This window comes from Neofelis nebulosa, chromosome 16 (assembly GCF_028018385.1).
Source record: "Neofelis nebulosa isolate mNeoNeb1 chromosome 16, mNeoNeb1.pri, whole genome shotgun sequence".
NCBI classification, from domain to species: Eukaryota; Metazoa; Chordata; class Mammalia; order Carnivora; family Felidae; genus Neofelis; species Neofelis nebulosa.
In genome coordinates, this window is record NC_080797.1 from 28650600 (window position 1) to 28662062 (window position 11463).

An 11463-nucleotide genomic window follows, 5' to 3' on the forward strand; every position below is an offset into this window, starting at 1 on the left:
TATTCCACTTTTACTTATTTCTTTGTATTAAGGTTTACTATTAACAGCAAAAATTAAAATGTTTATAATGGACTCTGAAGCCAATGTGGGAAAAAGTTCCTAAAGCTGCTTTTTATGATGACATTGTTGAAAAGACCATTAACAATATGCTCTACTTTTCTGGTTCTATGCCCCTCCCCATATACACCTTGTAAGTTTTGTTTGAACTGTTATTATACAGCACGTAGTCCAGTCTACTGAGTATTAAATCTGATTTATGCTGTGTCAATCTCCACCTTTAGTTTCAAATAAGGAATTTCCTTTTTTTTGGGGGGGGGCAGGGGGGGGACTGTCTTTAATAATTTTAGACCTTTTGGGGTGCCTGGCTGGCTCAGTCAGTTAATCAGTTAAGTGTCTGACTTCAGCTCAGGTCATGATCTTACAATCTGTGACTTCGAGCCCAGCATCGGGCTCTATGCTGACAGCTCAGAGCCTGGAGTCTGCTTTGGATTCTGTGTCTCATCTCTTCTGCTCCTCCCCTGCTGACACTCTCTCTGTCCTTAAAAAATAAACATTAGGGGCGCCTGGGTGGCTCAGTCGGTTAAGCGGTCGACTTCGGCTCAGGTCATGATCTCACGGTTCGTGGGTTCGAGCCCTGCGTCAGGCTCTGTGCTGACAGCTCGGAGCCTGGAGCCTGCTTCAGATTCTGTGTCTCCCTCTCTCTCTACCCCTCCCCTGCTCACATCCTGTGTCTGTCTATCGATAATGAATACATGTTAAATAAATTTTTTTTGAAACATTAAAATAATAATAATTTTGGACCTTTTATTACAGTTACACATGGCTAAAATAAGTACTTAATAAGTACTAGTTCGCTTGACTGCTTTCTTCTTGAATCCCTTAGGGAGAATCAACATAATTCTAATCAGATGGATGAAATTTAGTTAGAATATTTATAAGCAAGAAAATTTTAGTATCTGATAATGTTGTTTAACCTATCTGTGAACCTGGCTTTACAAGAGCTATTCCCAAACAACAAAAATGATGGATCTGAATTTTAACCTCATTTTTCCTAATGTGTATAAAATATTGCAATGGGCTAATAAATAAACAACAGAAATCAGAATGTAAGCAAAGGAAGGATGAAAAAAAACATTCTGTAGGTTTGGGTAGATTTTAGGAATCACATGGGGGCACCAGGGTGGCTCAGTTGTTTAAGCATCTAACTTTCAGCTCAGAGCATGATCTCATGGTTCACAAGTTTGAGCCCTGCATCGGGCTCTGTGCTGACAGCTCAGAGTGTGGATCCTGCTTCAGAATCCATGTCTCCCTCTTTCTCTGCCCCTCCCCAACTTGCACTCTGTCTCTTTCTCTCTCTCTCTCTCAAAAATAAACATTAAAAAAAAAAAAAAATCACATGAACAATCTCCTAGCAGGGAAACTTTCAATGGTTTACTGAAAGCTTGCTGAGAAATGTCAGGCAGTGTACCAGGTGCTGGGGAATTATTTTATTTATTTAAGTCTATTTATTTATTTTGAGAGAGAGTACACATGAGGGAGGAGCAGAGAGAGAGAGAGAGAGAGAGGCAGAGAGAGAGAGAGAGAGGCAGAGAGAGAGAGAGAACCCCAAGCAGACTCCGCACTGTCAGTACAGAGCATGACGTGGGGCTCCTTTTCACGAACCAGGAGATCATGACCTGATCCAAAATCAAGAGTCGGACACTCAACCAAGTCACCCAGGTGCCCCCAAGTTCTGGGCATTTACATATGAAAAATACAGTCCCATTTTCAAGGGGTTCACGGTGTGGTTGCTAATAAACCAACATGATGTGCTGTAGCACAGGTCCTGCACAAAGTGCATTCATTCGTGGCCCAGGAAGGAAGTATTAAACCCAGGATGAATGGAGAAGACTCAGCTTTTCTGAGATGATGCTGGTGTTCGGTTTTAAAATCTGAAGAGGCATTAGACCAGGGTAGAAGGGTGAGAGGAGGGCTTTTTTTTTTTTTTTTTTTTTTAATTTTAGTTGGAACACATATAGTGCAATATTGGTTTCAGGAAAATTCAGTGGTTCATCAGTTACACACAACACCCAGTGCTTATCACAACAGGCCCCCGCCTTAGTACCCATCACCCATCTAGCCCATATCCCTCTGTCAACCCAGAATTTGTTTTTTATCATTAAGAGTCTCTTGTGGTTTGTTTCCCTCTCTTCTCCCCGCCCCCAACAAACGTTCATCTGTTTTGTTTCTTAAATTCACATGAGTGAAATCATATGGTATTTACCGTCTTCTGAATTATTTCACTTGGCATAGTACATTCTAGCTCCATCCATGTCATTACGAATGGCAACAATTCATTCTGTTTCACGGCTGAGTAATATTCCATTGTATGTATACACACCACATCTTCTTTATCCATTCATCAGTTGATGGACATTTGGGCTCTCTCCATAGTTTGGCTATTGATAGTGCCGCTATATAAGCATTGAGGTGCATGTACCCCTTCAAATCTGTATTTTGGTAACCTTTGGGTAAATACCTATAATAATGCAATTCTTGGCTTATAGAGTGGTTCTATTCTTGGTCCCCCCCCCCCCGCTTTTTTTTTAAAGTTTATTTTGAGAGAGAGAGTGAGAGCACTCGGGGGAGGGGCAGAGAGAGAGGGAGAGGGAGAAAGAACCCCAAGCAGGCTCCGTGCTGTCAGCAAGGAACCTGATGTGGAGCTCAATCTCATAAACCTGGAGTTGATGACCTGAGTTGAAGCCAAGTCAGATGCTTAACCAACTGAGACACCCAGGTACCCCTGTTTTTAGTTTCTTAAGAGAGGAAGGCATTTTAGATTGAGGAAACTGTAAGTAGTATCACGGAGAACTGGAAATAGTGCCGTGCAGCTAGAGTTCAGTGAGACTTCTAGGAAAGTTGTAGGTCACATATTCAGAAAGACAGACAGGGCCCAGATGTGGCTATGCTAAAAATATACAAAACTGTACTTTACCAGCTATAAGAAATCATTACTTTTAAGCAAACAGGGGACATGTTTCAGATCAGTGTTGAAGAAAGATTAAATGGTAGACAATATGAAAAGTAAGAGGCAAGGAAAGTGGCTAAGAGATTATCATAAAAATACAGATGTAAAGTAACATGGTACTGAACTAAGGAAGTGGCTACAAGGAAGGAGGGGGGGGTGGATCTGAGTTATTGAGTGTCTATGAGAAAGTTCAATAGGGGCGGGTGAGTGACAAGTGGATGTGGAAGCTAAGGAGCAAGGAAAGGTCTAGAATAAGTTTGGAAGTGTCTGGCTTTTACAGATTGGGGGAATGGTAGGGCCATTTACAGGGATAGAAGCCTAGAAAAGCCACGCTTGGAGAAGCAAGCAGAACAGGAGATGGGAGAGCTAAGGAAAGATGCTAACTTCATCTTTCTATAACTTCAAAAAGGGTCTATAACTTCAAAAAGGGTCTGTGATGGAGTACAGATGTGATACAAGACATGTGCATTTGAGGTTACTGGTATAGATAAGCTAGCAGAGGGCACAGAGAGTGAGAACAGGGACAAGACAAATGTTAGGGTTGATCAACAGTTAGGAATGGGCAGGGGAAAAGAAACTCATGTGGCAACGTGAGAAGGAAAGGAGGAAGGGGGCACAGTAGAGAATAGTGGCATAGAAGAGGAGAGAAATTTTACAGGCAGAAAGAAATGTCCAATGTTCCATTTTCAATGGAAATATGTTTGTTTGTTTGTTTGTTTGTTTTTTTGTTTTTTTTTTTTTTTAATTTTTTTTCCAACATTTTTTATTTATTTTTGGGACAGAGAGAGACAGAGCATGAACGGGGGAGGGGCAGAGAGAGAGGGAGACACAGAATCGGAAACAGGCTCCAGGCTCCGAGCCATCAGCCCAGAGCCCGACGCGGGGCTCGAACTCACAGACCGCAAGATCGTGACCTGGCTGAAGTCGGATGCTTAACCGACTGCGCCACCCAGGCGCCCCTGTTTGTTTTTTTAATGGAAATATGTTTGAAGGGGAGCCTGGGTGGCTCAGTCAGTTAAGTGTCCGACTTCAGTTCATGTCGTGATCTGGTGGTAGATCCTGGATTGGGCTCTTTGCTCACAACTCAGAGCCTGGAACCTATTTCAGATTCTTTTTCCCTCCTCTCTCTGCCCCTCCCCTGCCCTCTCTCTCTCTCTCTCTCTCAAAAACAAAATAAACATTAAAAACATTGTTTTTTTGTTGGATGAATAAATATACATTCAGGCTCTTCAAAATTCACCCCAGTATTCGTGAAAAACATCATCTTCCATTATTACAAACCCTGCCATCCAACCTTCCTGATTAAATCTAAGCCAATCATCCTCAATGTACCATTAATTCCTTAGTGTTGACAATAAGTCTTCCTGTTCGACTATGTAGGCTTTACTACCTAGGTATATGACTACAGATCCTTGACAATCAGAGGTTTGAGGGATAACAGATACAACAAGCAAAAGACAGCTAACCTAATCTCTATTTGGTTGCATGTTTAAAAAAAAGAAAAAGATGAACCCTCCTCTGTTTTAAAACTAATTTCCATTCTCTAAGCAAATATTGTTTGGAGAAAAGACATCTAGTGGAGAGTTAAGAAAGAAATAAACATAGTGAGATTTAAAAATTAACTACAGTCCTGCTATTTGTGGGTCTTCTCAAAGCTCCCTTTATTTGGTCTTAACATACATGCACACATACACATGCTTCTAAGCCTCCTCTCAGATAATAATAACATAATAATATGCCTGGTACATCCTTCCTACCAAGCTGGCAAACTCCTATCAAACAGCTCTGAAACTTCACCTCTGCCTCCCTAAACACTTCTCACATTGACAAGATGAAAACACCTGCAAGCTTCAGTCCCCGTAAAAATACCACATGGCTTCCACACCCAGTTAAAGTTCAGACTTCCTTAAAAACAACAAACCACCAAAAAATCCTAAATAACCCAAGTTAAACAGAGGCAAAGTACTTGAATAGACATTTCGTCAAAGAAGATATATAAATGGTCAATAAGCATATGAAAAGATGCTCATCCCTAGTGAAGGGAAATGTAAATGAAAACCACATCCCTGGGGCGCCTGGATGGCTTGGCTTGGTCGGTTAAGTGTCCGACTTCAGCTCAGGTCATGATCTCACTGGCCGTGAGTTCAAGCCCCGCGTCGGGCTCTGTGCTGACAGCTCAGAGCCTGGAGCCTGTTTCAGATTCTGTGTCTCCCTCTCTCTCTCTCTGCCCCTCCCCTGTTCATGCTCTGTCTCTCTCTGTCTCAAAAATAAATAAACGTTTAAAAAAAAAAAAAAAAACACCACATCCCCTCATACTCTTTAGGATGACTACTAAAAAACAAAACAAAAACAAACAACACAACAGAAAAGAACAAGTGTTGGCAAGGATATGGAGGAACTGGAACCCTGTATAGTGCTGGTGGTAACATAAAATGGTTCAACCACTGTGGAAAACATTATGGTGGTTCTTCAAAAAACGAATCCTAGAACTACCATATAATCCAGCAATTCCACTTCTGGGTGGAATATCCCCAAAAGAACTGAAAGCAGGAACAGACATCTGACCTATGATTTTTTTTTTTTTTTTTTTTTGACAGAGAGACAGAATGAGCATGGGAGAGTGCAAGGGCGGTAGGGGCAGAAGGAGAGGGAGAGAGAATCTCAAGCAAGCTCCACACCCAGCACAGACCCGACGTGGGGCTCAATCTCATGACTGTGAGGTCATGACCTGAGCTGAAATCAAGTCAGATGCTTAACCTACTGAGCCACTGAGGTGCCCCTCTGAACCATGATCTTAGCAGTACAATTCACAACAGTCAAAAGTTGGCAGGAGCCTAAGTGTCCATTGATAGATGAGTAAACTAAATGGGATATGTACACACACACACACACACACACACATATACACACACATACACTATGTAAACACATACATATATCAACATTATTCAGCCTTAAAAAGGAAGGAAATTCTGACACGTGCTACAACAACATGAATGAAACTTGAGGACATCATGTTAAGGAAATAAGCCAGTCAAAAAGGACAAACAGTGTATGATTCCACTTGTATTAGGCAGAATATAGTCAAACTCAGAGACAGAAAATAGAACAGGTTGGGGCACCTGGGTGCTCAGTCTGTTAAGCGTCCAACTCTCGATTTCAGCTCGGTTCATGATTTCATGGTTTGTGAGATTGAGTCCCGCATCAGGCTCTATGCTAAAAGCATGAAAGCTGCTTGGGGTTCTCTCTCTCCCTCTTTCTCTACCCCTCCCACACTTGTGCTGTCAAATAAACAAACCGATAATTAAAATTTATAAATAATAAATTTAAAAAATTAAAAAATAATTAAAATAATTAAATATATAATTAAAATAATAAATTAAAAAAATAATAAAGTAGAATTGGTTGCCAAAGCCCAGGAGTGCAGAGGAATGGGGAGTTATTGTTTAATGGGTACACAGTCTCAGTTTTACAAGATAAAGAGTTCTGTGAACACTATGGTGGTGATGGCAGCACAACAATGTGGATGTAATCAACGCCACTGAACTATACGCTCAAAATGGGTTAAGATTTTTCTATGTGTATTATAAAAACAAAAAAATCATGAAAATTAAAGGATTAGAATTCCATTTGCACAAGTGTTTTTAGGTTGCTATTTTATTAGTTTATAAGGAATAATGCTGTCTAGACCTCAGTCTCTACTCTGAAATGCAAACATATTTGTGAAAATTTGATTACATCTTTTTCTTTAAAAAAAAAACCCCGCTTTTTAAAATTTCTAATTTGATGGGGCGCCTGGGTGGCTCGGTCGGTTAAGCGGCCGACTTCGGCTCAGGTCATGATCTCGCGGTCCTTGAGTTCGAGCCCCACGTCGGGCTCTGTGCTGACCGCTCAGAGCCTGGAGCCTGTTTCAGATTCTGTGTCTCCCTCTCTCTCTGACCCTCCCCCGTTCACGCTCTGTCTCTCTCTGTCTCAAAAATAAACATTAAAAAAAAATTTTTTTTAATAAAATTTCTAATTTAAGGGGCACCTGGGTGGCTCAGTAGGTTAAGTGTCCGACTCTTGATTTCCACTCAGGTCCCAGATCTCTCAGTTGATGAGATGGAGCCCTGCCTCCATCTGTGCTGACAGGGTGGAGGCTGCTTGGGATTCTCTCTCTCCCTCTTTCTGCCCCTCCCCTGCTCTCACACACTCATGCCCCCCCCCCCGCCCCGTGTTCTTTCTCTCTCTAAATAAACATCTAAAAATAAAATTTCTAATTTAAAAATAATTAGCTCTGTAATAGAAGCATAAACAAAGTTTAGTGAGCACCTGCTTTAAAGACAACCTAAGTCTGGTCTTAGTAATAACTTTATTTTATACTGACCGCTAACTACTTTGTTATGTGTCGATGCTATGAGGGATACCTCTCCTTACCATTTCCATCTCCACTATAGCAAGAATTTCTTAACAAGTCCCTGTTATCCAGCCTCTACACCACTACCAGAGTGATCAATAATTCACAACGTACTGAGTACCTATTTTGCCAGACCCTTTTCTAGGTGCTTTGGATATAGTAACACAATCAGACACGGTCCCAGCCCTCAGGGAGTTCAGTCTAGTCCAGGAGAAAGAAAAACCAAATCATAATTTCAGGTAGTAAAAGTGCTATCAAACCAAACCAAGAAAAAAGCAAGCAAGAAGAGGTAAGCTATTACAAGAGAAAGAAATCAGGTCAGGCCTCTCTGCGATGACTGATAGTTGACAATTAACAAGTGACCCTCCACCCCCTCAACTCTACTGTTCTAAGAATGTCTGTTTTATTGGAAAAGTCTTGGTGATGTACATCTAGAGACTGTATCTACAACCAGCAAATATTCCATAAGCTATGAAAAATGTCTATGTGCTAAAGTATAAAAAATATGAGCGATACATAGCAAAAGAGAAAATGAATTTTCACCTCCTTTGGTCTGTTAATAGTGTGGAACTAGGGAAAGTCATATGACTTTCGGTGGGCCAATGCTTAGGAAAAACCCTCTTCCAGGTTTTTTCAGATCCTGACCCCGAACCTTCCTGCCGCATTTCTCATTCTGTCATTCCCTTCAGTTCAGTAGCTCCCCACAGTTAGTCAATCAAGCTGGAACGAGACTCTCCATTGTGGCAACAAACTATATACTTCACCATTCATATCTCCCAGGGTTTTCATGCATGCATCAGTGTTCCCAGAAAACCAAGCACTTTGGTAAATGCCCTTCCCTTAACCTGGATTCCTTTCCCACCAAATCTCTCACTTATACCTACCTAAGTCTTCTCCTTCAAAGCCCATCTCACATACCAACTCCTAGAACCTATGACATGAATACAACTCTCCCAGAGAAGTGGTAGCTCATTCCTTAAACTCCTTTTCTAGTCCTAAAACACCCAATATTTAATCATAACTATTAGTGCTCTTTCTCTCACCAACTCCAAGTTACAAGTTTTATAGGTGAAGAAGCTGACTGACTCATTTTTTATCTCTTTTCTTTTCCACAGCATGTACTCATTATTCATGTTTATTCAATATGCAGGAGTCCCAAGGAGAAAAACTAAAGACAGCATAAAGTCTCACTTGGTATGGTTCTAGGTAATAAAATGCTATGACTTAGTAGAAAATCGTAACAGCATCGTAAACTAGCACAGACTATGCAACCAGAATATGTTCACAAACTCTAGCCTTGCCACTAACTTGATATGAACCTCAAAAAAGTCATTTGGCTTCTCTGGGCCTATAAGATAAGGAGAATATCACCTACTTGACAGGGTTGGTGTGAAAAATTGAGTTCATACAGAAAAATACACTTACAAGAAAGCTTGGCACATAGTAGGTGCACAATATGTATTAGCCATCACGTTTATCATTATTATTATTTCTCCAGAAGTCAATTTCTCCACTGGTAAATGGAGAATATCAAGCCAGAGTTCTCTAATCTCTTTCAACTCAGGGATCCCATACAAGTGCCACAAGACACTGAAGATGTCAGAGATCACGAAGAGCTGACAAGTGGGGATGGCTTCATAAGACAGCTAGAATCCCAGGCACAGAAAGACGCAAGCTGATTAGAGAAATGTGAAGAAAGAAAACATTTTAAGGAGGAAAGCTAGATATAGCCAAGGTTAGGAAGAATAAGCAATGGCAGAATAAGCGTGGAACATAAGGAAGATAATTTGGCTAGGGTACATGTTTTGGGCAATGGTGAAAAGTAAGATCTGATCTAAATGACTTTTAACAACAGTGGACTACAAAACAATTGATTATAAAACCATGTTACTTATCATTTGTTTCTGGAATTGGAGAAACCTCTAGTGACGATTTGCATCCACTCTAATAATCTGCCCTGAGAACATCTCACACACTATACACTGGGCACTATACATTCTTAAATTAGAATCTATACAAAACCCAAGAATTTCTTCATATTCTTCTAAAGCCAAATACAAGTAAATTCTGGTTACATTTATTCTGGAAGCCTTTTTTCCCTCTCCGTTAGCTTAAAGAAACTAAGATGATCATATGAATTTGATAAAATTAGAATATAAAGAAATTCATTTCTCTGTGAATTACAATAAATTGTAACAATGTAAGTCAGATCATACCACTCCTCTGCTCAAAAGCCTCAGATGATTCCCAACTCAGGCAGAGTGAAATCCTCATAACAGCCTAAAAGTTCCTGGTTGTTCTGGCCCTCCTCCTCCAGATCCTCCCTGACCTTCTCTCCTACTACTCCTTTGCTCACAGTGGTCCAAAGCACAATGGTCTTCTAACTGTTCCTCTAACAGGCCAGCATTGTCCTCTTCAAGGTCTTTACACTTGCTGTTCCCTCTGCCTGGAACCCTCCTTTCCCCAGATACTACTGGGCTCACTCCCTCATCTACTTAAATATCAGCCTGTTTGTACTGATCTCCCTGACCACACTATTTCAAAATGCAATGCCTCCCCAACCTTCTTTCTAGCCCCCCCCTTTTTAAGCCTAAATCCATAATCATCTTCTAACATACAGTATAATTTACTTATTTATTTATTATCTCTCTTCCCCCCACTATAAAGTAAGACGCAGGACGGCAAGAGTCACAGAGGTAGAACAGTGCTAGAAAACAGGCATGCAGCAAATGTCAATAAAAATATTCCTTGAATGAACTGCAGATTAGGCCATATAATTCCCCTTCTAGGTAAAGGAACATACAACATACTTTTCCCCGCCCACCGATGAAAGTCTAAAATTTAATTTTTGTTAAATTAAAATTAATTTTGTTCACCTCCTATGTGCCAGAACTGAGCTTGGTTCTGGAAAGTTCAAGTGAATTAAGACATAATATCTGCCCTTTAGGAGCTCCAGGGCGTGCATATGGAGAATGGACGTAAAGATATCATTTCCAAAAAAACCCAATATACAACTAGAGAAAATTAAATGACCACCTTAACAACTGAGGAGCAAAGGGGGAATCACCACTAAGGTAATAAGGAAAGCTAGGATTCCCCCAAATACTCGACTGGTAGGATAGTTCCTCCTTATAGTATTGGTGTGTATGCTTGCAACTCCACATAAATTATTTACGCGCATCAGATAGGCTCTTACGTAGGCCGCAAAAAAGTTTGTGCGACGATAGTGATGTACTCAAGGCTGCACAAAGATCGCTGTTTCTGTCTTCCGATTTGGCAACTTTTGCCTATCGGGTCTCCCCGATTTGGAGGCTTGCATTTGCCAAGTGCTGCCGACTTGGGTCAGAACTCTCCTTGTGGCTATCCCTGCCCAGAGACCAGCACCCTGCAAATCCCTTTCTTAGCAGGACGGGCGGGCGCCGCCTCCGGAAAGCCGCCAACTGGGCCAGAATGAGAGTTACGGGAGAAGCGGGAGCCGTGGGAGGGCAACGAGGTTGGGGAGGACCCCTAGAGGCCTCGGCCTCGCACTCCCACCCCTCCCGGCCCCCTGGGTCTCCGGTGCCCCAAAGCTCCGCAGACTCTTTGTTAAGCGAGGCCGCGGTTCCCTGGCCCTCGCTAGGCCCCGCAGTTGCCTCCAATGGCCCCGAGGGGTAGCGACCCTGAGTCCAGAACCTCCTCGCACAGACCTGCTGCTGTGGCTGCAGCGGCAGCTGATACTACCGCCGACGCGGAGAATCCCAAGGCCAGAGGACGCGCGGTCCAGGCCGCGTCCGCCGCGCTCCTTCCTCTCCGCCCCCTTCACCACCGCCGCCGCCTCCGCCGCCGCCGCTTCTCGGCCCGTTGCTGACCGGGGGGAGGGGAATGCAAAGCTGACATGCGCAGTGCAGAGAGAGCGGGCCGGAAGGCGGAGCCTCGGGCTACGGTTCCCGGAAGGCGCCGCGGGCTCCGGACCTTAAAGCTCCAGAACACCTCGCAGACTTTCACTCTCCAGACACTGATGCTTTGAGGGGGGCAGTGCTTGTAGCCCAAGAAGTGGGCCTACGGGTGAAGAAAGCGTAGC

The 11463-nt window shown here is 42.4% G+C and overlaps 1 protein-coding gene across 1 annotated transcript in view; it reads right to left on the reverse strand.

Annotated features, from left to right (window-relative positions):
* DDX42 (DEAD-box helicase 42) overlaps nucleotides 1-11267 on the reverse strand; it is a 40148-nt gene extending 28881 nt beyond the window's left edge. Inside the window, exon 1 of the mRNA XM_058705232.1 lies at nucleotides 11090-11267. The gene's annotated coding sequence lies outside the window, so the exon portion shown is untranslated. The remainder of the gene's footprint in view (nucleotides 1-11089) is intronic.
* Nucleotides 11268-11463: the final 196 nt, after the last annotated feature.